At 42.7% G+C, this 24,016-nt stretch overlaps 1 protein-coding gene and 1 long non-coding RNA gene across 3 annotated transcripts in view; both read right to left on the minus strand.

Annotated features, from left to right (window-relative positions):
• Window positions 1-24,016, minus strand: part of LOC117500813 (neuronal PAS domain-containing protein 3) — a 267,016-nt gene that overhangs the window by 234,878 nt on the left and 8,122 nt on the right. The window lies entirely within an intron of this gene.
• Window positions 1,821-23,947, minus strand: LOC117500816. Its single transcript, XR_004557856.1, has 3 exons — window positions 23,936-23,947; window positions 7,722-7,731; window positions 1,821-1,930 (listed from the first exon to the last, which is right to left on the minus strand). It is a non-coding gene; the product is annotated as an uncharacterized LOC117500816 (long non-coding RNA).

The raw sequence follows: 24,016 nt of genomic DNA on the forward strand, positions 1-24,016 counted from the left end.
CACACAGGCAGTTCAGTGGAGGTCGTTACTGCACGTACACAACGCTAACTGACGCAGACACCATTACTTCAAATGAGAACTGCAGCAAGGCACGAATGGCTGACGGTTTGATTCCTGCAGAAATAGTCAAATATTTAAAAACAGAATAATGGTGGTCAGCTGCAAAACAAATAAATAAATAAAAAAAAAAAATCAATTCAACTGACTTCAGTAAATTCACTTCAGTTTTTAAATGCTCACATTTCCCAGCATGTACATAGGTGTGTTCAGAAAGACTGCTTCACTGTTTGACATTGAAATTCCAGATATCTGCTGCTAATAGAGTAAAACTCACCTAAACTGTTATCATATAAACAGGATATTCACACTCACTGGACAAAAGCAAAAGTCCCAATGCTTTTGTATGGTTTTCCATGTAATAAACACCATATATAACGGATTTTGTATAACGGATTTTTGCTCACATTGGACAAAATGTTCTGTCCGATCGCAATGCATTTTCATTAAAAACCCCTAGTATAGAGGGTTTTCAATCACGTGACTGATTAGTTACCGTCTCCATCGTGGATTACTACGTGGCTGGCGCATGAAAGAAAACAGAGAGAATGAAAGCTTATTACGAGGCTTTAAACCCTCGAGATAAAGCTGTTTATTATGATCGATGTGCAGCAGTTGGTTTAGTGGATCCGTATGTTGTACCGGATAGTGAATTTAATGACAATTTAACAAAGTGTCCGGCAGTTTCATAGTGTAAGCTATGACCAGAACCAAGCAGACCGCCCGTAAATCCACTGGAAGAAAAGCTCAGAGAAAGCAGCTCGCTACCAAAGCCACCCGGAAGAGCGCTCCGGCTAAGGGCGGTATGAAGAAGCCTCGCTGTTACAGGCACGGCACCGTGGCGCTGAGAGAGAACCGCCACTACCAGAAATCCACCGAGCTACTGATCCGCAAGCTGCCAACCAGGTCAGCCTCACTGGCCTCCTGCAGAGCATCACAGTGGAGCTCTGAAAGCGGAGGTCGGTCTTGAAGTCCTGAGTGATTTCTCTCAGCAGGCGCTGGAAGGGCAGCTTGCGGATCAGCAACTCGGTGGATTTCTGATAGCGGCGGATCTCTCTCAGTGCCACGGTGCCGGGCCTCTAATGGTGAGGTTTCTTCACACAGACTGTAGCTGGAATGAAGCGGCGGGCAGCTTTGGATTTGGATTTATGGGTGGTCTGCTTGGTTTTGGCCATATTAAAGCTTCCTTCAGATCTGCTCTGCCTCTTCTGCTGAGCCAGGTCTCTCTGCGTCGCCTAAAAAGCTTGTAACACTCCACTGCTTGATCCACAATAACTGCTGGTAGCCTGTAAAATGACCTGAACGGCCTCATTTTTATCACCTCTGTTTGAACAACCGACGACAGCACAAAAGTTGACCATTCTTGAAGCTTCTGCAATTGTTCGCCAAATGCACGTAGCATATCACAGCGGCCACCATGTCGTAATCCAGAATAGCCGCAGGGCGTGAAATGACGTGACCGATATGTCACATGAAAACCCTCTACATACCGGACAGAGCAGTCTGGATGTGCCCAGTAACAGAGGTATAACTTCAGCACTGACACTCGCCAATTCGAGGAAAGTGGGTAGCGTATTTCCTTGATTAAAAGACCGGCTGTTTATATTTTTCAAACCGTGCTGTCCCGCATCGGCCTGTACAGCCACACCAGGCGTTGCAACTTTTCAACTTGAAGGACGTCCTCGAGCCTTAAAACCATGATCTTACAGGATCAACTGAGCCAACACAGTTCAGACATGGACCTAAACGAGGCCGGGCGTACTTTATCAACAAAATGCTGCTTGTTGCCAGCGCTGTAATATGGTGTTAGGTTTCACACATATACGTGGGTGTGATAAACCAAAGAGCTTTAGATCAGAGCTCCTCTGCGTGTCTGCGAACCAGTGCACCTGCTAAATGAGTGAGACCACAAAGGGCTGTGATTTGTCACTTTTCTGGTTTCACTCCTTCCTCTCCCATCATATTTTAAACGTTTTTGCAGTGCGGCACCAATTATATTTTGATCATGGCTCAAATACGTTTGGCAGGAAAGTCCACAAGTATGAACAACTTCACAGCACGGAGTTGGAAAAAGACGCTCAAATGACCCGCAATTGGCCAGCACAGTCTGGTTTGAGGGCGGGCACTAAGGGGTTAAAATATGATGCATATGACGTAATAATCCTACATACGGGAACATCTCTCTCTGAGTTTTGGGGCAAATTACACATCAAACAAAGCGAAAAGGCAAAGGAAAAGTGATGATGCGGTGGAAAGTGGACATGCATTGCGGTTTGTTTATGACCCGGAGCTCAAACATGTAGAGGCGGTTTTGCAGGTGAGAGAACTACTCTGGTTAGCTGTGTAGGTTAACACTTACCGACACACGACCTCTCCCATTTGCCTCCTCTTCCCTTCTCCGCTGGGAACCGAAAAACACTCCACTTTTCATGACTGCTTTGGTGATTGCAGCCAAAAACAAAGCAGTACACCATTTATTCCTGTGAAGTTATGCTGTTGTAGTAATGCGCAACGGGACGCTGTCTCCAGAAGTGGTCAAATTCCACGATATCACGCAGGGGTTCAAACGAGACAGTGCTGGCCTATTCATGGAGGAAAGTGTACACCTTACCGTTGGTTTGGAGGTTGATGATTGTATAAAGAAGCTCAGTGAGGGACAAATTAATCCAGAAAAAGACAACGATGCTGCGACAGATTGCATAAAGACGCAACACGAGAACTTTAAAAGATTAACACACACATCGACTTCATTGCATAGCCACAGGGTTATAGAGTTGTAGAAGCATAAATCAGGCTTTAGGATTTTAATGTACCACTCTGCAGCGGACCTAGAAAAAAGAGTGACTCATCCAAATGGAATCTTTTTAATGTACATAATGTCCAGCACTTATTGAAGGAAGGCATTTTCTTGTGTGTTGGGGGGTTTGGCTGGATGTTTTTGTGTTGTTTTCTTTTCTTTGCTCTCCAGGTGGTATGCAAACTGGTTTTTGTCTGTGGAGAAGGTGCTGGCAGAAGAGTCCTTCACCCTCATCAGCATTATTAGCTGCACCTGTGGATGATGCTCAAGTGTAAACTTAAAGACTTTCAGCTGAAGCAGATAATGAGATGGCGTTCTGCATTTAAGCCATGAGTGGTTCAAGCAGAATTCGACCTTGTGACGTTCGTTTGTGAGACGCTGAGGACGGCGCCAGGGTTTGACACATCGTGCCTGTGAAGGAGGATGGGTGAGGGACACATGCTGTCAGCACACATCAGAGGTGATTATTGTCTGAATGATCGTTAATAGTAATTTGGCATTTTGTTACGCAGTATATTTGAACATTGATGAGAATTGTGCAGTTTGCTTCTCACTGCCGTGGCGTACGGACTGATGATCCTCCACCTGTTGTGAGAAGCTGCTCATTTACATAAAGCTTAAATTCAGACCTGAATGTGTTGCTGATAGTGTGTGCCTCTGAAAGATATTTGCTGTAGCTCTGTTGACTTACCTCACCTTTTCCATCCTTCACAGAGTCAGTTTGTCGTGTCCACCTGGGGGGTGTTTGGCGGTGAATCTGAGTCCAGAAGCGCCGAGGCTTCGATCCTTTTGGGCGCTGGAGAGCGCGCCATCCTTCACTCCGCCAGACAAACTAAATATTTATGTTGTACACTAATTATTGCACCGGAGGGGAAATAAAATCATTTTGTTTGTGGAACCTCTTTCTGGTTATTTAGCGCTGGGTTCGGTCAGATGTTGGTCCGCTCCTCAACCTGCGTCTGCACATAACAGTAGTTCCCGGCCATTCCAAAATGGACCCAGCGGCAGAAGCGGTTCAGTTTGCCGAAAGAGTTCAAGAACACTTGGAGAAAATATGGGAGCAATTACAGCATCTCGCAAACCAAATTAAACAAACAGATGCCCGCGTTACGGAGCTTGCAGCGCAAGCCGTTCCGCTTCCTGCTGCTCCAGCTGCGGCACCATCGATAACGGTGCAGATAACTCCGTCACCCAGAGATTCGGCTTCCGAACCAATCATTTGTCATCCGAAGCCTTGTGCGGGAAACGCTGAAGCCTGTGCTCCGTTTTTGATGCAATGTTCTCTGGTTTTTGCTCAGCAACCGGCTTCCTTCTCTTCTGATGGTTGTCGTGTCTCATATGTGACAAATTTGCTCCGAGGTGATGCTTTAGCTTGGGTCACTGCGTTGTGGAGTAATAACTCTCCATTGTTAGGATCCTTTAAGGATTTCTCCCGGGAGTTCCGCTTGGTTTTTGACCATCTGGTGAAAACAAATACCGTTGCCCAACAGTTGCTGAATCTCAGGCAGGGGAGGCGGAGTGCGGCGGATTATTCCGTGGATTTCCGAATTTTTTCTGCTCAGTCCGGTTGGAATGCCGCAGCTTTAAGAGGAGTGTTTGTAGATGGTTTGAACGATCCATTAAAAGACGAGCTAGCAGTCCGTGATGAACCAAAAGATTTAGATGAACTAATATCTTTGGTTATTCGTCTAGATGATCGGATAAAGGAGCGTGGACGCGAGAGAGGACGGACATCAGAGTGGGTTTTTTTGTCTCAGGGCTTTCCCCGACACAGGTCTGGGCTGCCTCTTCTTCGCCCCACTGAGACTCCTCCGACGGGACCTCTGGCTCCTCTTGCGGATGAGCCCATGCAGCTCGGACGAGCTGAAGCCGCCATACTGCCCCGGTCACATAAGCGTCAAGAAAGATAGTGATGACATATCTCCAGGTGTTCTGGGACAGGCATAAAAATGGACACACAAAAAAAAAAAAAAAAAAAAAAAACCCTTTGGTTGTTTAGTTATTTGGGCTATTTTTGTTTTTTTTTGTAAGGGGTTATAAATTGTTTGGGGATTTAGAGGCGGTTCCGGAGGAGTGAACGACTGGCAGTTCGGAGCTCGACTGGACTCAGGTGATTGTTTGTTTTCATTATTTGGACTTAGGTATTTTCTGTTTGAGGATTGGGTCGTTTTGTTTTGTTGTTTTTTATTTCCCTGCTTCCCTAACCCGGTTAGGGCCCGGTTCCTCTCCAGCCCCGGTGGGCCTTTGACCGTTCGTCATTGGTGTTACCGGGGTGTGGTGCAGCGGGAACATACCTCAGTCGGAGTGGTGGGCCGATCTGTTGCCGTTCGCCATTTCGGTAGTTCCACCCCTCCCGATAGGCTGGTGGTATGGTCGGGTTGGGGCACCGGACGTCTTTCCGGTTTTCCGCTGCGCTTCGGGGATGGGACCGGGTTAGTTTTTCCTGTTTCCTTCCCCAGCTTAGTAGTTTTGTGCCGTTCGCCAAAATAGGGCTAATGATAGGCTCTGGGAGTGATCTGGGGTCTTTCGGGGTGCTGGGGGGGTAACAGGGTTTGCCAGTTGTTTTATTTTGCCCCCGGGGTGTTTTAATGAAGTCCGCCGGGGGTTGCATTTTTGTGTTGTTATGTTTCCTTCCAGGTTCCACCTCCAGGGTCGATGGGACGGTCCTCTGGGGGGGAATTGATTGTGGGGCCGATTAACCAAGTGTGGTCGGGTCTGGGGTTAGTGGGTTGTGGGGAGGGTACCTCCTGGGGTTGATGGTACGGTCCTCTGGGGGGCGCTGTTCCTCCGTGTAAACCTGGGGACCTCTGTAAGATTCCGGTTTTGGTTGTTCTCTCCTGGAACTGGCGGTAAAGGTCTTCTGGGGGGGGGGGGCTCTGCATATCGTTCTGGGGGGGGTTGTTTGTTATTTTTCTTTGTGAATTTATGTTTGTCTTGTGTTGTTGGGGCTGTGTTGGGTTATTGCATTTGGGAGTTTTTCTTTTCTTCCTGGGGTTGGATGGGACGGTCCCCTGGGGAGGGTTTGGGTGGGTTTTGTGTTTTTCTTCTATGTTGGGTTGTATATGGGACTTTTTTGGGGGTTTTGTTGATGCCAGCCGGCATTCCAGCCACGATGCTCTGTCCTACCGTGTGCTTTCTGTCATGGATCCCGGAGGGAGGTGTTGTTCTCGGGCCTGGTCTGTTCGGTCGCCGGGAGGCTTCCCGTTGATGGGGGGGTACTGTTGTGTGTTGGGGTCAGTCTGTTTTCTGAACACAGTACACACGTCGCTGCCCTTGGAAGTAGTGAGCTGTTTTTGCTGTCTGTTCTTTCCTTCTTTGACCGCGAGATACGCGCGCGCACGCGAACGAACCTTCAAGCGAATGTGGAGATGTCTGGATTTCTATTTGATGTTAACATGTCCTCTCTCAGGACTTGTGTCCTTTTTTGTACCTTTTTTAACTGTGATGTGAGAGTTTGAGCAGAGAACAAGGAACTAATGCCTGGAGCCACACTTTTTTTTCTTTTAATTGTTCACATGTGCGCGCGTGAACGAACGTCCATGAGTGGACTAGAGATGTCCGGACTTTTCACTGGATATTTCTGGCAGTCATGCTTTTTTTTTTTTCCTCAGCATGTAGTTTTTACTGCATTAAGTACACGGTATAACAACAATCCTGTGTGATCCCCTCTTGCTTGCCTCTACTGGTGGTTGGCTCTCACTGCGGTATTGTATCACTTCCTGTTCCGGAGCACAGCGGTGTTTTGCTGTATCTGTTAGCTGTTTAATCTGCGCAGTTAGATTGATCTAGTTATCTAGATTACGATTTATTTCCCAGTGTAATCTTTACGTGCCTTAACTAAAGCACTCCTTCTGCTGAATCACCTCTAAATTACTTACACATTATTCACTTTGCGTGTTTTTAGGAATCCGCTAGCTTAGCGTAGCTATTAGCTCTTAGCCGATTTAGCATGGCGGCTTCTCCTGTCTCTCCCGCACTTTTCTGCTCTGGGTGTGAAATGTTTAGTTATTCCTCGGCCTCCTTTAGCAGTAACGGTACTTGTAATAAGTGTAGCTTATTCGTAGCTTTGGAGGCCAGGCTGGGCGAATTGGAGACTCGGCTCCGCACCGTGGAAAATTCTACAGCTAGCCAGGCCCCTGTAGTCGGTGCGGACCAAGGTAGCTTAGCCGCCGTTAGTTACCCCCTGGCAGATCCCGAGCAGCCGGGAAAGCAGGCTGACTGGGTGACTGTGAGGAGGAAGCGTAGTTCTAAACAGAAGCCCTGTGTACACCGCCAACCCGTTCACATCTCTAACCGTTTTTCCCCACTCGACGACACACCCGCCGAGGATCAAACTCTGGTTATTGGCGACTCTGTTTTGCGAAATGTGAAGTTAGCGACACCAGCAACCATAGTCAATTGTCTTCCGGGTGCCAGAGCAGGTGACATTGAAGGAAATTTGAAACTGCTGGCTAAGGCTAAGCGTAAATTTGGTAAGATTGTAATTCACGTCGGCAGTAATGACACCCGGTTACGCCAATCGGAGGTCACTAAAATTAACATTAAATCGGTGTGTAACTTTGCAAAAACATTGTCGCACTCTGTAGTTTTCTCTGGGCCCCTCCCCAATCAGACCGGGAGTGACATGTTTAGCCGCATGTTCTCCTTGAATTGCTGGCTGTCTGAGTGGTGTCCAAAAAATGAGGTGGGCTTCATAGATAATTGGCAAAGCTTCTGGGGAAAACCTGGTCTTGTTAGGAGAGACGGCATCCATCCCACTTTGGATGGAGCAGCTCTCATTTCTAGAAATCTGGCCAATTTTCTTAAATCCTCCAAACCGTGACTATCCAGGGTTGGGACCAGGAAGCAGAGTTGTAGTCTTACACACCTCTCTGCAGCTTCTCTCCCCCTGCCATCCCCTCATTACCCCATCCCCGTAGAGACGGTGCCTGCTCCCAGATGACCAATAACCAGCAAAAATCTATTTAAGCATAAAAATTCAAAAAGAAAAAATAATATAGCACCTTCAACTGCACCACAGACTAAAACAGTTAAATGTGGTCTATTAAACATTAGGTCTCTCTCTTCTAAGTCCCTGTTGGTAAATGATATAATAATTGATCAACATATTGATTTATTCTGCCTTACAGAAACCTGGTTACAGCAGGATGAATATGTTAGTTTAAATGAGTCAACACCCCCGAGTCACACTAACTGTCAGAATGCTCGTAGCACGGGCCGGGGCGGAGGATTAGCAGCAATCTTCCATTCCAGCTTATTAATTAATCAAAAACCCAGACAGAGCTTTAATTCATTTGAAAGCTTGACTCTTAGTCTTGTCCATCCAAATTGGAAGTCCCAAAAACCAGTTTTATTTGTTATTATCTATCGTCCACCTGGTCGTTACTGTGAGTTTCTCTGTGAATTTTCAGACCTTTTGTCTGACTTAGTGCTTAGCTCAGATAAGATAATTATAGTGGGCGATTTTAACATCCACACAGATGCTGAGAATGACAGCCTCAACACTGCATTTAATCTATTATTAGACTCTATTGGCTTTGCTCAAAAAGTAAATGAGTCCACCCACCACTTTAATCATATCTTGGATCTTGTTCTGACTTATGGTATGGAAATAGAAGACTTAACAGTATTCCCTGAAAACTCCCTTCTGTCTGATCATTTCTTAATAACATTTACATTTACTCTGATGGACTACCCAGCAGTGGGGAATAAGTTTCATTACACTAGAAGTCTTTCAGAAAGCGCTGTAACTAGGTTTAAGGATATGATTCCTTCTTTATGTTCTCTAATGCCATATACCAACACAGTGCAGAGTAGCTACCTAAACTCTGTAAGTGAGATAGAGTATCTCGTCAATAGTTTTACATCCTCATTGAAGACAACTTTGGATGCTGTAGCTCCTCTAAAAAAGAGAGCTTTAAATCAGAAGTGCCTGACTCCGTGGTATAACTCACAAACTCGTAGCTTAAAGCAGATAACCCGTAAGTTGGAGAGGAAATGGCGTCTCACTAACTTAGAAGATCTTCACTTAGCCTGGAAAAAGAGTCTGTTGCTCTATAAAAAAAGCCCTCTGTAAAGCTAGGACATCTTTCTACTCATCACTAATTGAAGAAAATAAGAACAACCCCAGGTTTCTTTTCAGCACTGTAGCCAGGCTGATAAAGAGTCAGAGCTCTATTGAGCTGAGTATTCCATTAACTTTAACTAGTAATGACTTCATGACTTTCTTTGCTAACAAAATTTTAACTATTAGAGAAAAAATTACTCATAACCATCCCAAAGACATATCGTTATCTTTGGCTGCTTTCAGTGATGCCGGTATTTGGTTAGACTCTTTCTCTCCGATTGTTCTGTCTGAGTTATTTTCATTAGTTACTTCATCCAAACCATCAACATGTTTATTAGACCCCATTCCTACCAGGCTGCTCAAGGAAGCCCTACCGTTATTTAATGCTTCGATCTTAAATATGATCAATCTATCTTTGTTAGTTGGCTATGTACCACAGGCTTTTAAGGTGGCAGTAATTAAACCATTACTTAAAAAGCCATCACTTGACCCAGCTATCTTAGCTAATTATAGGCCAATCTCCAACCTTCCTTTTCTCTCAAAAATTCTTGAAAGGGTAGTTGTAAAACAGCTAACTGATCATCTGCAGAGGAATGGTCTATTTGAAGAGTTTCAGTCAGGTTTTAGAATTCATCATAGTACAGAAACAGCATTAGTGAAGGTTACAAATGATCTTCTTATGGCCTCGGACAGTGGACTCATCTCTGTGCTTGTTCTGTTAGACCTCAGTGCTGCTTTTGATACTGTTGACCATAAAATTTTATTACAGAGATTAGAGCATGCCATAGGTATTAAAGGCACTGCGCTGCGGTGGTTTGAATCATATTTGTCTAATAGATTACAATTTGTTCATGTAAATGGGGAATCTTCTTCACAGACTAAAGTTAATTATGGAGTTCCACAAGGTTCTGTGCTAGGACCAATTTTATTCACTTTATACATGCTTCACTTAGGCAGTATTATTAGACGGTATTGCTTAAATTTTCATTGTTACGCAGATGATACCCAGCTTTATCTATCCATGAAGCCAGAGGACACACACCAATTAGCTAAACTGCAGGATTGTCTTACAGACATAAAGACATGGATGACCTCTAATTTCCTGCTTTTAAACTCAGATAAAACTGAAGTTATTGTACTTGGCCCCACAAATCTTAGAAACATGGTGTCTAACCAGATCCTTACTGTGGATGGCATTACCCTGACCTCTAGTAATACTGTGAGAAATCTTGGAGTCATTTTTGATCAGGATATGTCATTCAAAGCGCATATTAAACAAATATGTAGGACTGCTTTTTTGCATTTACGCAATATCTCTAAAATCAGAAAGGTCTTGTCTCAGAGTGATGCTGAAAAACTAATTCATGCATTTATTTCCTCTAGGCTGGACTATTGTAATTCATTATTATCAGGTTGTCCTAAAAGTTCCCTAAAAAGCCTTCAGTTAATTCAAAATGCTGCAGCTAGAGTACTGACGGGGACTAGAAGGAGAGAGCATATCTCACCCATATTGGCCTCTCTTCATTGGCTTCCTGTTAATTCTAGAATAGAATTTAAAATTCTTCTTCTTACTTATAAGGTTTTGAATAATCAGGTCCCATCTTATCTTAGGGACCTCGTAGTACCATATCACCCCAATAGAGCGCTTCGCTCTCAGACTGCAGGCTTACTTGTAGTTCCTAGGGTTTGTAAGAGTAGAATGGGAGGCAGAGCCTTCAGCTTTCAGGCTCCTCTCCTGTGGAACCAGCTCCCAATTCAGATCAGGGAGACAGACACCCTCTCTACTTTTAAGATTAGGCTTAAAACTTTCCTTTTTGCTAAAGCTTATAGTTAGGGCTGGATCAGGTGACCCTGAACCATCCCTTAGTTATGCTGCTATAGACGTAGACTGCTGGGGGGTTCCCATGATGCACTGTTTCTTTCTCTTTTTGCTCTGTATGCACCACTCTGCATTTAATCATTAGTGATCGATCTCTGCTCCCCTCCACAGCATGTCTTTTTCCTGGTTCTCTCCCTCAGCCCCAACCAGTCCCAGCAGAAGACTGCCCCTCCCTGAGCCTGGTTCTGCTGGAGGTTTCTTCCTGTTAAAAGGGAGTTTTTCCTTCCCACTGTAGCCAAGTGCTTGCTCACAGGGGGTCGTTTTGACCGTTGGGGTTTTACATAATTATTGTATGGCCTTGCCTTACAATATAAAGTGCCTTGGGGCAACTGTTTGTTGTGATTTGGCGCTATATAAAAAAATTGATTGATTGATTGGGGGGTTTGGCTGGATGTTTTGTGTTGTTTTCTTTTCTTTGCTCTCCAGGTGGTATGCAAACTGGTTTTTGTCTGTGGAGAAGGTGCTGGCAGAAGAGTCCTTCACCCTCATCAGCATTATTAGCTGCACCTGTGGAGGATGTTCACGTGCAGGCCTACTGACTCGCAGCACCTGTGGATGATGCTCAAGTGTAAACTTAAAGACTTTCAGCTGAAGCAGATAATGAGATGGCGTTCTGCATTTAAGCCATGAGTGGTTCAAGCAGAATTGCCGGGAACTCGACCTTGTGACGTTCGTTTGTAAGACGCTGAGGACCGCGCCAGGGTTTGACACATCGTGCCTGTGAAGGAGGACGGGTGAGGGACACATGCTGTCAGCACACATCAGAGGTGATTATTGTCTGAATGATCGTTAATAGTAATTTGGCATTTTGTTACGCAGTATATTTGAACATTGATGAGAATTGTGCAGTTTGCTTCTCACTGCCGTGGCGTACGGACTGATGATCCTCCACCTGTTGTGAGAAGCTGCTCATTTACATAAAGCTTAAATTCAGACCTGAATGTGTTGCTGATAGTGTGTGCCTCTGAAAGATATTTGCTGAAGCTCTGTTGACTTACCTCACCTTTTCCATCCTTCACAGAGTCAGTTTGTCGTGTCCACCTGGGGGGTGTTTGGCGGTGAATCTGAGTCCAGAAGCGCCGAGGCTTCGATCCTTTTGGGCGCTGGAGAGCGCGCCGTCCTTCACTCCGCCAGACAAACTAAATATTTATGTTGTACACTAATTATTGCACCGGAGGGGAAATAAAATCGTTTTGTTTGTGGAACCTCTTTCTGGTTATTTAGCGCTGGGTTCGGTCAGACGTTGGTCCGCTCCTCAACCTGCGTCTGCACATAACACGTTTATTTTTTTTCATATTAAGTTTGACCCAGTCATTAAATGAGGCAAGCCCAGAGATCGTTCAATGCCTCTTGACTGTAACTAATCTGTTACATACATATAACAGATTTTATCCATTCTGTACATATAACAGATTTCAATTATAACGGACAAAATTTGCTGGTCCACCTGAATCCATGATATGCAAGTTTTATTGTAATCAGATTTTTAACGGTTAATTGTCAGTCAATTAAGGCCTTGTCCACACTGAACAGAACTTCCTCAATAAGATCTTTTTTTTGTCGTTCCCAAAATGTTTTTCAGAAACGCTGCACCTTTTCAAGAAATACCTGTATACACATAAAACTGCTGAAAATGACTAAAAATGCTGCAGGTCTGTATGAGGTGGTGTAAAAACAAACAAACAAACAAACAAAAAAACAGAAGATGTGGAGCACGCACATAAAGCTTGATGGACAAATAAAAATAGCTGATTAGTCAGATGTTACCTAGTCGTAGCCGACTATTACAACTAGTTGCAACATCCTTAATGTGTTCACATACAAGGAATTTATGTTGTTGAGCCGATGTACAAATAAGGACATTACAAAATCTGATGAACTGAATATGTACAGAAATGTGCAAAATAATAATAATATACAAGCTTTTACTGGAGGAGGTCATGGGAGAGAAGGGTGTAAACTATTTTAAATACTGGAAGATGTGCAAAATATACAAAAATGTGCAAAAGAAGGTATTGGGAGCACTGAATATTTAAACATGCACAACAAATGCACAAGAAATAGAAAAATGTGCATTGAAAGGGCAGAATGGACCGTGTGTGTGTGCATGTGCATGCATGCAAAAGAAAGATGGAAAGATACTTGCTTGTGTTGTAGACTTTGCAAAAAGCACAATGGATTATTTCACAAACTTCTGCAAATATTTGATTTAATTAAATTTCTCTCAACTTGTAAATGCAGGATTAAATCGAGGGGTGAGACGGGCTGGAGTCCGAATCAAGGCTTGTTCAAAATTAACATAAATGAGTTAACGGTGCAGCTGGAACAGTCTGCAGACCGAGGACTCAGACTCGAAGAAATAGAGGTCTAATGACCTGCTGCTGTCACCGGCAGCACCTCCACCTGCTGGAGCAGTGCTGCCAGACCGGGACCCTGGCACTGAATCCAGCAAAGACTAAAGTTAGGATTTTCCAAAAGATGCCCAGGCGTCAGGAATACAGATACAGGTTCAGCCTCGGCAGCACTGGCCGAGAACACACGGTGCAGTATACTTAGCCTGGTCGAGTCACTGCTGCATCAGCGAGCTTCAGTGCGGCAGTGAAAAAGCAAATAGACCGCTCTACGCCATGAAAAGAAAATTTCACAACGTCAACATCCCAGTTAGAACCTGGTGCTAAATATCTGACAGCATCGTGCTACAAATTCATGCAGGTTTTGAGGGAAATGTGTCCATCTAAATATCACTCCCTAATATTAAAAGCACCTGTGAGGAGTGATGAGGTCAGAGAAAAAAAATTCTTTTCACATTGTCATTATGGGGTATTGTGTGTAGAATTTTGAGGGGGAAAAAGAATTTCATCCATTTTGGAATAAGGCTGTAACACAACACAATGTGGAAAAAGTGAAGTGCTGTGAATACTTTCTGAATGCACCATACATCCAAACAGTCATCTGAGAGAGAGAAGGAGAAAGGGGGAGATTGAGAGAGAGAGAGAGAGAGAGAGAGAGAGAGAGAGAGAGAGAGAGAGAGAGAGAGAGAGAGAGAGAGAAAGGAGGAGTGTTAATGAGTTTGGTCAGACTGTGGAATCGACTTTTTAAAGCTGCCATCATTCTCATTAATGTGACTACGAGATGTTGGGCGAGCGCGCGCGCGCGCACACACACATGCACACACACACACACACAGAGGTCAAATGTGCAAATGTATACATGCATGGACATGTTTAAATATGTTGGCAAAAAGTCTTCAAAATGTCTTCAAAAGCTGACCTTTACTTCGGGGGGGGGGGGGGGGGGGGAGTTATGCATCTTCAGACGGCTCCCCCTTCTGGCTACAAGCCTGTACTCTTAGCACACTGGAAGTGAAGGAGAGCGTAAATATGCTTTTAAAATTTGCTCCGCAGTGCTGCGGCTGAAGCAGCTGTTGGCTTACACACGCGGCACAGAGCGTCACCTCTGATGCGAGACGCAGAGAAATCCAATGTACTGGACTCCTCACTCGGGGGAGGAGGAGTAACAGGAAGACAGAGGCCCGGAATAAGAATGAGAGGAACAGTAGTAGCCAGTAAACCAGTATTGATCAATATGTCTGGTGTATATATATATATATATATATATATATATATTGTGCATTTGTATTTATATTTATATTTGCAAACTGTTTTTCTTTTTTTTCCCCACTTTTGATACTCTGTGTGCTTCTTACCCTGTGTGCTGCTATACGATGCTGCTGGAACCTCAATTTCCCTGAGGGAGTCTTCCCAAGGGATCAATAAAGTTCTATCTAATGTAATGTAAACTAATCTAATCTCCTCTAAAAAGCAGAGGTGTTAATTTTTGTGTTGGATAAAATCTGTGTGCTTTTAAAAAATAATAAAAAAGATAAAGCCTGCTTGAGCTGAACATGTCAGTTTATGGTAAGTAAGTCCCTTCTGTTTCTTCCTTTTTTGACTTGGGGTCCAAGGCGGATCTGCATGTTGATCTGGCACAGGTTTAATGCCGGATGCCCTTCCTGATGCAGCGCCGTGTTACATAGAGAATGGGCAGATGTGGATTTCAAACCAGGGGCTTTCTGCTCTGGAAACAAGTGTACTAACTGCTTTCCCACCTGCCCTGACTAAAGTCCACGTGAAGGATTAAATCTAAAGTTCTGTGCAGTGGACAGAACTTGAAAACTTGTCAGGATTATTTCAGGGAAGCATCAGTTCAGTACCAGAAGACTTTTGGTTTTATTTGTAAAGACACGGATTAAAAATGCGACCTCTCTTTTATTTTGTGCAGCAGACAGCTGACTGTCTGTCACTGGGTCGTTACAGTGCTGTTTGTGACTCACAGAAAATATCTGGTTCTTAATTTTACTCTTTTACTTAAAAATGAAAAGTGACACCAGCATATAATTTACATGCAAGTTTAAATTACTTCCTTGTTTTCATAAGAGAATTTGTAATCATGTAAACACAAAGGAGAGAGACTTGATGCTCATCAACAAAATAAAAGATAAAATATCGATATCAGCCAAAATATCAGCATATCAAATATCAGCAAAAACCCAATATTGTGCATCACTATTATAAACCCAAATGAGACAAAGTTGTAATGATATGGAAAATGCAAATTAAAAAAAACCCTGTGATTCTTACATTTACTTTGAATTCCAGAGTATTTCATTGCAGACAGTATGAACCCAAGAACTTTCAAGTTTTATGTGATCAACTGAATGTTATTTGTTCATATATATCCATTCCTGTATTTCAGGTCCATCAAGTGCTGAATGTTTGGTCTCCAAAGTAATTGTCAAACAACCACATAACGATAAAGCACAATAGATGCTGTAAACTATTCATTCTTAAAAACCTGACATCTGCACGGCACAGACACACTGAGCGTATGCAGGTGCACCTAAGATAGTTCCACAGCACTGACACATTGAGCACGCCTGCAGGTGCGCATTTGCACAGCACAGACACACTGAGCACGCCTGCAGGCGTGCCTAAGACATTTGCACAGCACAGACACACTGAGCACGCCTGCAGGCGTGCCTAAGACATTTGCACAGGACAGACACACTGATCGCGCATGCAGGTGCGCCTAAGACATTTGCACATCACAGACACACTGAGCGCGTGTGCAGGCGCGCCTAAGATATTTGCACAGCACAGAAACACTGAGCACTCATGTTGTGGAGAAAACATGATCAGAATTTTTGACAGAAAAAAACTGATTAGGTCAACAAAACCCTGTGATCAGAAATGTTTAAGGTGACTTTGGTGATCAAAATGATGCTTGTTCAGCGTTATTGATTGACAGCTGAGACCGACCAGTCAGAGGTTAGCTGGGCTGAACTTTGAACCCTTCCCGATTTTCACACCAGAGAAACTGAAACCAGAGTCTGACACGTTCTGCAGTGCATTCATACACACACTTCTTTTCTACACCAGCTTATTCCAACCATGGGCGCAACACGGGGGGCGGAGTCTGTCCCTACAGTCACAGGGTGAGAGGCGGAGCTCACCCTGAACAAAACGCCACTCCAACACAACACTGACAGAGAGAGAGAGAGACAGAGAAAGAGAGAGAGGAGGAGGTGGATGAGAGCTGAGGAGGAGAAGGAGAGAGGAGGAGGAGGAGGATGAGAGAAAGGAGAGAGAGGAGCAGGAGAAGGAGAGAGATGGGGAGGAGGAGGAGGAGACGGGGGGGAGGAGGAGGAGGAGAGAGAGACAGAGAGGAGCAGGGGGACAGAGAGAGGAAAGAGAGCAAGAGAGGAGGGGGGAAGAGGGGGGGTGAGGAGAGAGAGAGGAGGTCCATCCGCAGTAAATACATTGATTATTAGAATTATTTTCATTGTTTTTATTTTATGATTGTTTTTTATTCATTTTCTGTCCTCTGAATATAATTTGTTAATTTTGGTATTTTTGGGAACCTCCAGTTTTTTGTTTTTTGTTTTTTTTTTTACTAAAATTGTGTTTTGGGGGTTTTAGAGACAAAAAAAAAAAAAAAAGCCAAAGCTAAATTGATAGAAAACAAACATTAGCAGTACACTCAAAACCCGAATGTTCAAACTAATTAAAAAGATTAAGTAGTGTAAACTCAAAGTTTTAAGAAAACATTTGACTTACTTAAGTTTGTGTAACATTGTCTTGCTTTTTGAGTAAATTAAACTCCAAATTTTTAAATGATATGAACTAACTGTATATTAAGTAAGCAAAACTTCAAAGTATAACTTAAGCACAACTTAAAAGAATCAAGTAATCGTATATGAAAATACTTGAGGTGACTTAGTGAACACTTTAGCAGGGGTGGTGGCCAAGTGCTTAGTGCGCTTCGTTTTGGTGCAGAAGGTTCCTGGTTCAAACCCCACCCCACCAAATTTCTCTATGTAATGTGGAATTGCATCAGGAAGGGCATCCAGTGTAAAATTTGTGCCAAAACAACATGCAGATCCACCTCAGTTCTGCTGTGGCGACCCCAAGTGAAAAGTAAGGGAGCAGCTGAAGGAACTTACTGTTACTTAATGAACACGTTTATTGTAATCATGAGCTACAAGTAGCATATAATCAAAACTTTTAAGTTCGGGGAACAACTGACTCTAAGTTTATGAACTCAAAAATATTGTGGTAACTGATTACCTCAGTATTTTTTTATTTCTGCTGACTTGTTTGGGTTTACAGTGTAGCTTCAGTAAGATGTTTTAGGTCAGAGGTCGAGCGCCTGCCCTGCGTGGTTTCCACCTGTTCACTTAACACTCTCAGGTGTTCTCAGCAAATCAGAAATCAGGTGTGACTTGAGTGGGCAGACCTGGCAAACACGCAGGGCAGGAAGCTCACTTTAGGGTAGCTGTGCCACCACTGCAGATTGGTCGCCCATATACGCATTTGGACCCGGCAGGTTGACAGCTGTCAATCACAGCGTCTTAAAGTTGAATAAACGGAGGTGGTGAGACCGCGGCGGCGTTACCCTCCAAAGTCGCTAAAGTTTGTTTGTTCCCTCGTTATCTGCTTCACAAGTCAGCAGGTTAAAAGTCCATGTCCAGTGTCTCACAAAGAGAATGTCTGCCACCATCTGTCCTGAAGGAGACAAGTGAGGGAAGCTACCAACTACCGGTTGTTCAGCCCTTGCTTAAAAAGCAAAATTTGGACTCTGAAGTCCTCAATTTCGAAGTTGCCTTTTCTGTCCAAAATATTGGAAAATTTGGTTTTTAAACAAATTCAAACTTACTTGGAGGCTAATGGCATTTTTGAAAAAATTTCAATCTTGTTTTAAGTTGCGCCATAGCACCGAAACTGCACTTTTAAGAGTTTGTAATGACTTAATTTTAACTGTTGATTCTGGTCATTCTATTGTTTTAATTCTTTTAGATTTAATGGTAGCGTTTGACACAGTTGATCATAAAATTCTGTTGTCATGCCTTGAAAACCATGTTGGCATTAAAGGTACTGCCTTACGTTGGTTTACATCCTATTTGGAAAATCAGTCATTTGCTGTGCACCTTGGCCCTTATTCGTCTGATGTTGCCCCACTAAAATGCGGAGTACCACAGGGTTCCATTTTGGGCCCTTTATTGTTTTCTCTGTATATGCTGCCACTCGGGTCAGTTTTTAGAAAATATATTTTGTTTTCACTGATTTGCAGATGAGCTGCAAATTTATCTTCCGCTGTACCCGGGCAGAGACAATTTTAAACTTTTGAATAATTGTTTGAAGGAAGTGAAGGACTGGTTGACCCATAATTGTCTTAATATGAATGATTCTAAAACCGAGATTGTGGTATTTGGGAACTCATTTGATGCCACTGCTCTGGGCTCGCTGAGTAACCACTGCCATCCCTCTGTAAGGAATCTTGGTGTCATCTTTGACAGTTCTTTTAAATTTGAAAAGCAAATTAACTCTGTAATCAAGTCTAGCTTTTTTCAGCTTTGTCTCCTGGGTAAAGTTAAACCCCATTTGCCCTGGGCTGACTTGGAGAGAGTGATTCATGCTTTTGTCACCTGTTGTTTGGACTATTGTAACTCCCTGTATTTGGGCTAGATCAAATGTCCATTCATCGTCTGCAATTGGTCCAAAACGCCTCAGCGTGGTTGCTTACGGGCACCAGAAAGCGGGACCACATAACTCCTGTACTGGTCTCTCTGCACTGGCTTCCAGTCAGTTACAGGATTCATTTTAAGTTGTTGTTTTTAACTGTTTAAATGGACTGGCTCCATCCTACCTCTGCGAGCTTCTGTCGGTTCATGCTCCAGGTTGAACTTTGAGATCGGCCAATCAACTGACTCTGGAAGTGCCGAGATCCCGGCTGAAAACCAGGGGAGACCGTGCATTTTCAGTGGCGGCTCCGAGACTCTAGAACGGGCTTCCTTTGAATGTTCGTATGGCCCCATCTTTAAACATCTTCAAGTCTTGGTTAAAAACTCATTTGTTTGCTCGACTCAAGCTAGCCGATTCCTGATTTGGTTATGATTATCATTTTAGCCATTTTGTTCATGTTGTGTTTTTCATTATTACTATTATTATTTTTTGGGTGTGTGCAGCACTTTGGGCAGTTTTTTCTGTATTAAATGTGCTATATAAATAAATTTGACATTGACATTGACCAAAACAGGAGCTGTAGCAGGAAAGAAAAGTTGCCAGTTGCTGCAACAGTTGATGTCTGAATCAAACACAGAAACTTTGTCAAAAAGATGACTCGAGTTCCAGATGGCGTTTCTTGCCGGTTGCTGTGCGCTGGGACACATGGACATGAGGGAAGGACACAGTCCTCTCTGAAAGGACTCAGACAAAAAGATGAATTTGTGACGAACTTGTTTTTGTCGGCGCAAAAACATTGGAACATTTGAGTTTTGGTTCAAATCAAAGTTTAGGAATTTTCTGGGTTGATTGATCTAATATTGATCTGCGATCAATATTAACAGACTTAATTTGTTTTCTTTTTTTTTCTACATTCCAACAAAACACCATGGTGACCCTGACCTTTGACACTAAACTCTGATCACTTCCTCATTGTGCTTCCAGGAGCTGTGTTCAAAGCAATGACCTTTTGCACTCTGGCGTTTGTTTCGACTTGGTTATGGTCGAGCGATATTTTGGATTTTAATGAAAATTCAATTCAAACTCAAACTGTGAACAGAACCTGCTTCACACCAGGTTAAATTTGCAGCTTAGGTTACCATGGTGATGCAAACAGGTTAAAAAAGAGCTCAACATGGTTCAGTTTTTCTTTTTTTTTTTAAAGAAAAAGCCAAAGTGAAGACCAGCGACTCAAACTCTCAGAGGCACAAACACCAAGTGCACACTGGAAAAAAAGGTGGAAAAAAATCTACTCTAAAGAATGGTAACAAAGGTCAGCTTCAGTTTGTACAGGGGTCAAAAGTTAAAGTTGCTCCAAATATTGTAAAATGTGATGCAAATTATTGGTTGAGTTAATCAGGTTTTAAAAAGGAACAGTTTGCACCATGTGTCATGCTCAGTTATCACGTTACGGGGTGGCGTATGTCACATGTCACAGAATCCAATGGACATCAACATTGTTTGACCTTTACCTTGCAGACCAAACATTTAATACAGTCAAAACTATTCCATTCCTATTAGTTCAACCAATAATTTCCACCGCTTTTTACCAAAACTGGATAAACTTTAACTTCTGACCCCTGTACAAACTGAAAGTGACCTTTGTCACCATTCTTGCTGTTTTTAACTCCATAACTCCATAACATTCAGTCATAGATAGTCCAAACTATACCTTTTTGGAATCTATATGTTCAGACACATAATGTGGTGTAGCTTTCAATATGATTGGAACATTTTTCAATTTTGATCCCTGTGTAATTCTTCAATTGACCCCTACCTGGCCACCTATTGAAAATTCAAGTGGATGCTCAGTTTTTTCAAAAGAGTAATGTTTAAGGAGTATGTGTGCCAATTTTGATGCTTGTTTCCAGAAGTGAACAAGTGTTACAGTTATCTGCTCCACTATTCTGCCAAATTCTCTGAAACGCTTTAGAAGAGAAATGAACATTCAATTCACGGGCACGCTCCCTAAAAACTTGTGACATCTGTAGTATGTACTGTGCTGTGTGATAAAACTCAACATTCCAAAGTGGCCTTGTATTGTTGCCTTTTATCAGAGTGGCCTTTTACTGTGACCGGACTAAGGCACACCTGTGCAATAATCATGCTGTCAAATCAGTATCTTGAATATGCCACACCTGTGAGGTGGGACGGATTATCTCGGCAAAGAAGTGCTTATTTGTGAACAATATTTGAGAGAAATGGGTATTTTGTGTGTCCAGAAAATGTTTTAGATCTTAGAGATCAACTCTATTTCTGTTCAGTGTGTGTATATGTGTAGTTGTGTGTCTGTGTGTAATTGTTTGTTTGTGTAATTCTGTGTGTATATGCGTGTATTTGGATTTGGTTGTGTGTATTCGTGTGTATTTGTGTGTAGTTATGGGTGTAATTTTGTGTTTAATTATAATTGTGTGTGTAATTGTGTGTATAGTTGTGTAACTGTGTATTTGTGTGTGCATGTGTAATTGTAATTGTGTGTGTAATTCTGTGTGTGCGTAGTTGTGTGTAATTGTCTGTGTGTGTGTGTGTGTGTGTGTAATTGTGTTTGTAACTGAGTGTATTTGTGTTTGTGTGTAATTGTAACTGTGTGTAATGTGTGTGTAATTGTAATTGTCTGTGTGTAATTGTAAATGTGTGTAATTGTGTGTAGTGTGGGTGTCTGTGTGTGTGTGTAACTGTGTATTTGTGTGTAATTGTGTAACTGTGTGTAGTGTATGTGTGTAATTGTAATTGTATGTGTAACTGTGTGCAGTATGGGTGTCTGTGTGTGTGTGTAACTGTATTTGTGTAATTGTAAGTGTGTGTCTGTGTGTGTACGTAACTGTGTAGTGTGTGTTTGTGTGTCTGTGTAATTGTAAGTGTGTGTGTATGTGTGTGTGTGTGTGTGTGTAATTGTAAGTGTCTGTGTAATTGTAAGTGCGCATGCGTATGTGTCTGTGCGTAATTGTGTGGCTGTGTAATTGTGTGTCATTGTGTGTGTGTTTAACTGTGTAGTGTGTTTGTGTGTACTTGAAAGAGTGTGTAACTGTGTAGTGTGTCGGTGTGTAATTGTAAGTGTGTATGTAAGTAACTGTGTAGTGTGTGTTTGTGTGTAATTGTAAGTGTGTCTATATGTAATTGTGTCTGTGTGTAATTGTAAGTGTGTGCCTGTGTGTAATTGTGTGTGTCTGTGTGTAATTTTAAGTGTGTGTATGTCTGTAAGTAACTGTGTAGTGTGTGTGTTTGTGTGTAATTGCAAGTGTGTCTATATGTAATTGTGTCTGTGTGTAATTGTGTGTGTCTGTGTGTAATTGTAAGTGTGTGTGTATGTGTGTAACTGTGTAGTGTGTGTGTTTGTGTGTAATTGTGTCTGTGTGTAATTATAAATGTGTGTGTATGTGTGTAAGGTGTAAGTAACTGTGTAGTGTGTGTGTCTGTGTGTAATTGTAAATGTGTGTGTATGTGTGTAAGTAACTGTAGTGTGTGTGTATGTGTGTAACTGTGTAGTATGTGTGTGTCTGTGTGTAACTGTAAGTGTGTATCTGTAATTATAAATGTGTGTGTATGTGTGTAAGGTGTAAGTAACTGTGTAGTGTGTGTGTGTGTCTGTGTGTAACTGTGTCTGTGTGTAAGGTGTAAGTAACTGTGTAGTGTGTGTGTGTGTGTCTGTGTGTAATTGTAAGTGTGTGTCTGTGTGTAATTAAGTGTGTGTGTGTAATTGTGTCTGTGTGTAATTGTAAATGTGTGTGTATGTGTGTAAGGTGTAACTGTGTAGTGTGTGTCTGTGTGTAATTGTAAGTGTGTGTCTGTGTGTGTGTCTGTGTGTAATTGTAAATGTGTGTGTATGTGTGTAAGTAACTGTAGCGTGTGTGTATGTGTGTAAGTAACTGTGTAGTGTGTGTGTGTCTGTGTGTAATTGTAAGTGTGTATCTGTAATTATGTGTGTGTATGTGTGTAAGGAACTGTGTAGTGTGTGTGTCTGTGTGTAATTGTAAATGTGTGTGTCTGTGTGTAATTGTCTGTGTGTAATTGTAAGTGTGTCTGTGTGTAAGTGTGTGTCTGTAATTATAAATGTGCGTGTATGTGTGTAAGGTGTAAGTAACTGTGTAGTGTGTGTGTCTGTGTGTAATTGTAAATGTGTGTGTATGTGTGTAAGTAACTGTAGCGTGTGTGTATGTGTGTAAGTAACTGTGTAGTGTGTGTGTGTCTGTGTGTAATTGTAAGTGTGTATCTGTAATTATAAATGTGTGTGTATGTGTGTAAGGAACTGTGTAGTGTGTGTGTCTGTGTGTAACTGTAAGTGTGTGTCTGTAATTATAAATGTGTGTGTATGTGTGTAAGTAACTGTAGTGTGTGTGTGTAAGTGTGTAGTGTGTGTGTCTGTGTGTAATTGTAAATGTGTGTGTATGTGTGTAAGTAACTGTAGTGTGTGTGTGTAAGTAACTGTGTAGTGTGTGTGTCTGTGTGTAATTGTAAATGTGTGTGTATGTGTGTAAGTAACTGTAGTGTATGTGTGTAAGGAACTGTGTAGTGTGTGTGTCTGTGTGTAATTGTAAATGTGTGTGTATGTGTGTAAGTAACTGTAGTGTATGTGTGTAAGGAACTGTGTAGTGTGTGTGTCTGTGTGTAATTGTAAATGTGTGTGTATGTGTGTAAGTAACTGTAGTGTGTGTGTGTAAGTGTGTAGTGTGTGTGTCTGTGTGTAATTGTAAATGTGTGTGTATGTGTGTAAGTAACTGTAGTGTGTGTGTGTAAGTAACTGTGTAGTGTGTGTGTCTGTGTGTAATTGTAAATGTGTGTGTATGTGTGTAAGTAACTGTAGTGTGTGTGTGTAAGTAACTGTGTAGTGTGTGTGTCTGTGTGTAATTGTAAATGTGTGTGTATGTGTGTAAGTAACTGTAGTGTGTGTGTGTAAGTAACTGTGTAGTGTGTGTGTCTGTGTGTAATTGTAAGTGTGTGTTTCCACCTGTGGATGATTCTCCAGGTGACTCCGCACGCGCACAGCAGCGCGCACAGACCGCACATTTGTCATGGATATTATCGTGCACGCACACAGCAGCATGGCTCTTTACACGTTCACACACAGGTGCACAAACACACACGCACACGACAAAGCAAAGCGGCCTCACGGGCACACACACGCGCGCGCGCGCCCCAGTCACAGGTGTACTCGCAGC

Source organism: Thalassophryne amazonica, chromosome 19, assembly GCF_902500255.1.
Source record: "Thalassophryne amazonica chromosome 19, fThaAma1.1, whole genome shotgun sequence".
Lineage (NCBI taxonomy): Eukaryota > Metazoa > Chordata > Actinopteri > Batrachoidiformes > Batrachoididae > Thalassophryne > Thalassophryne amazonica.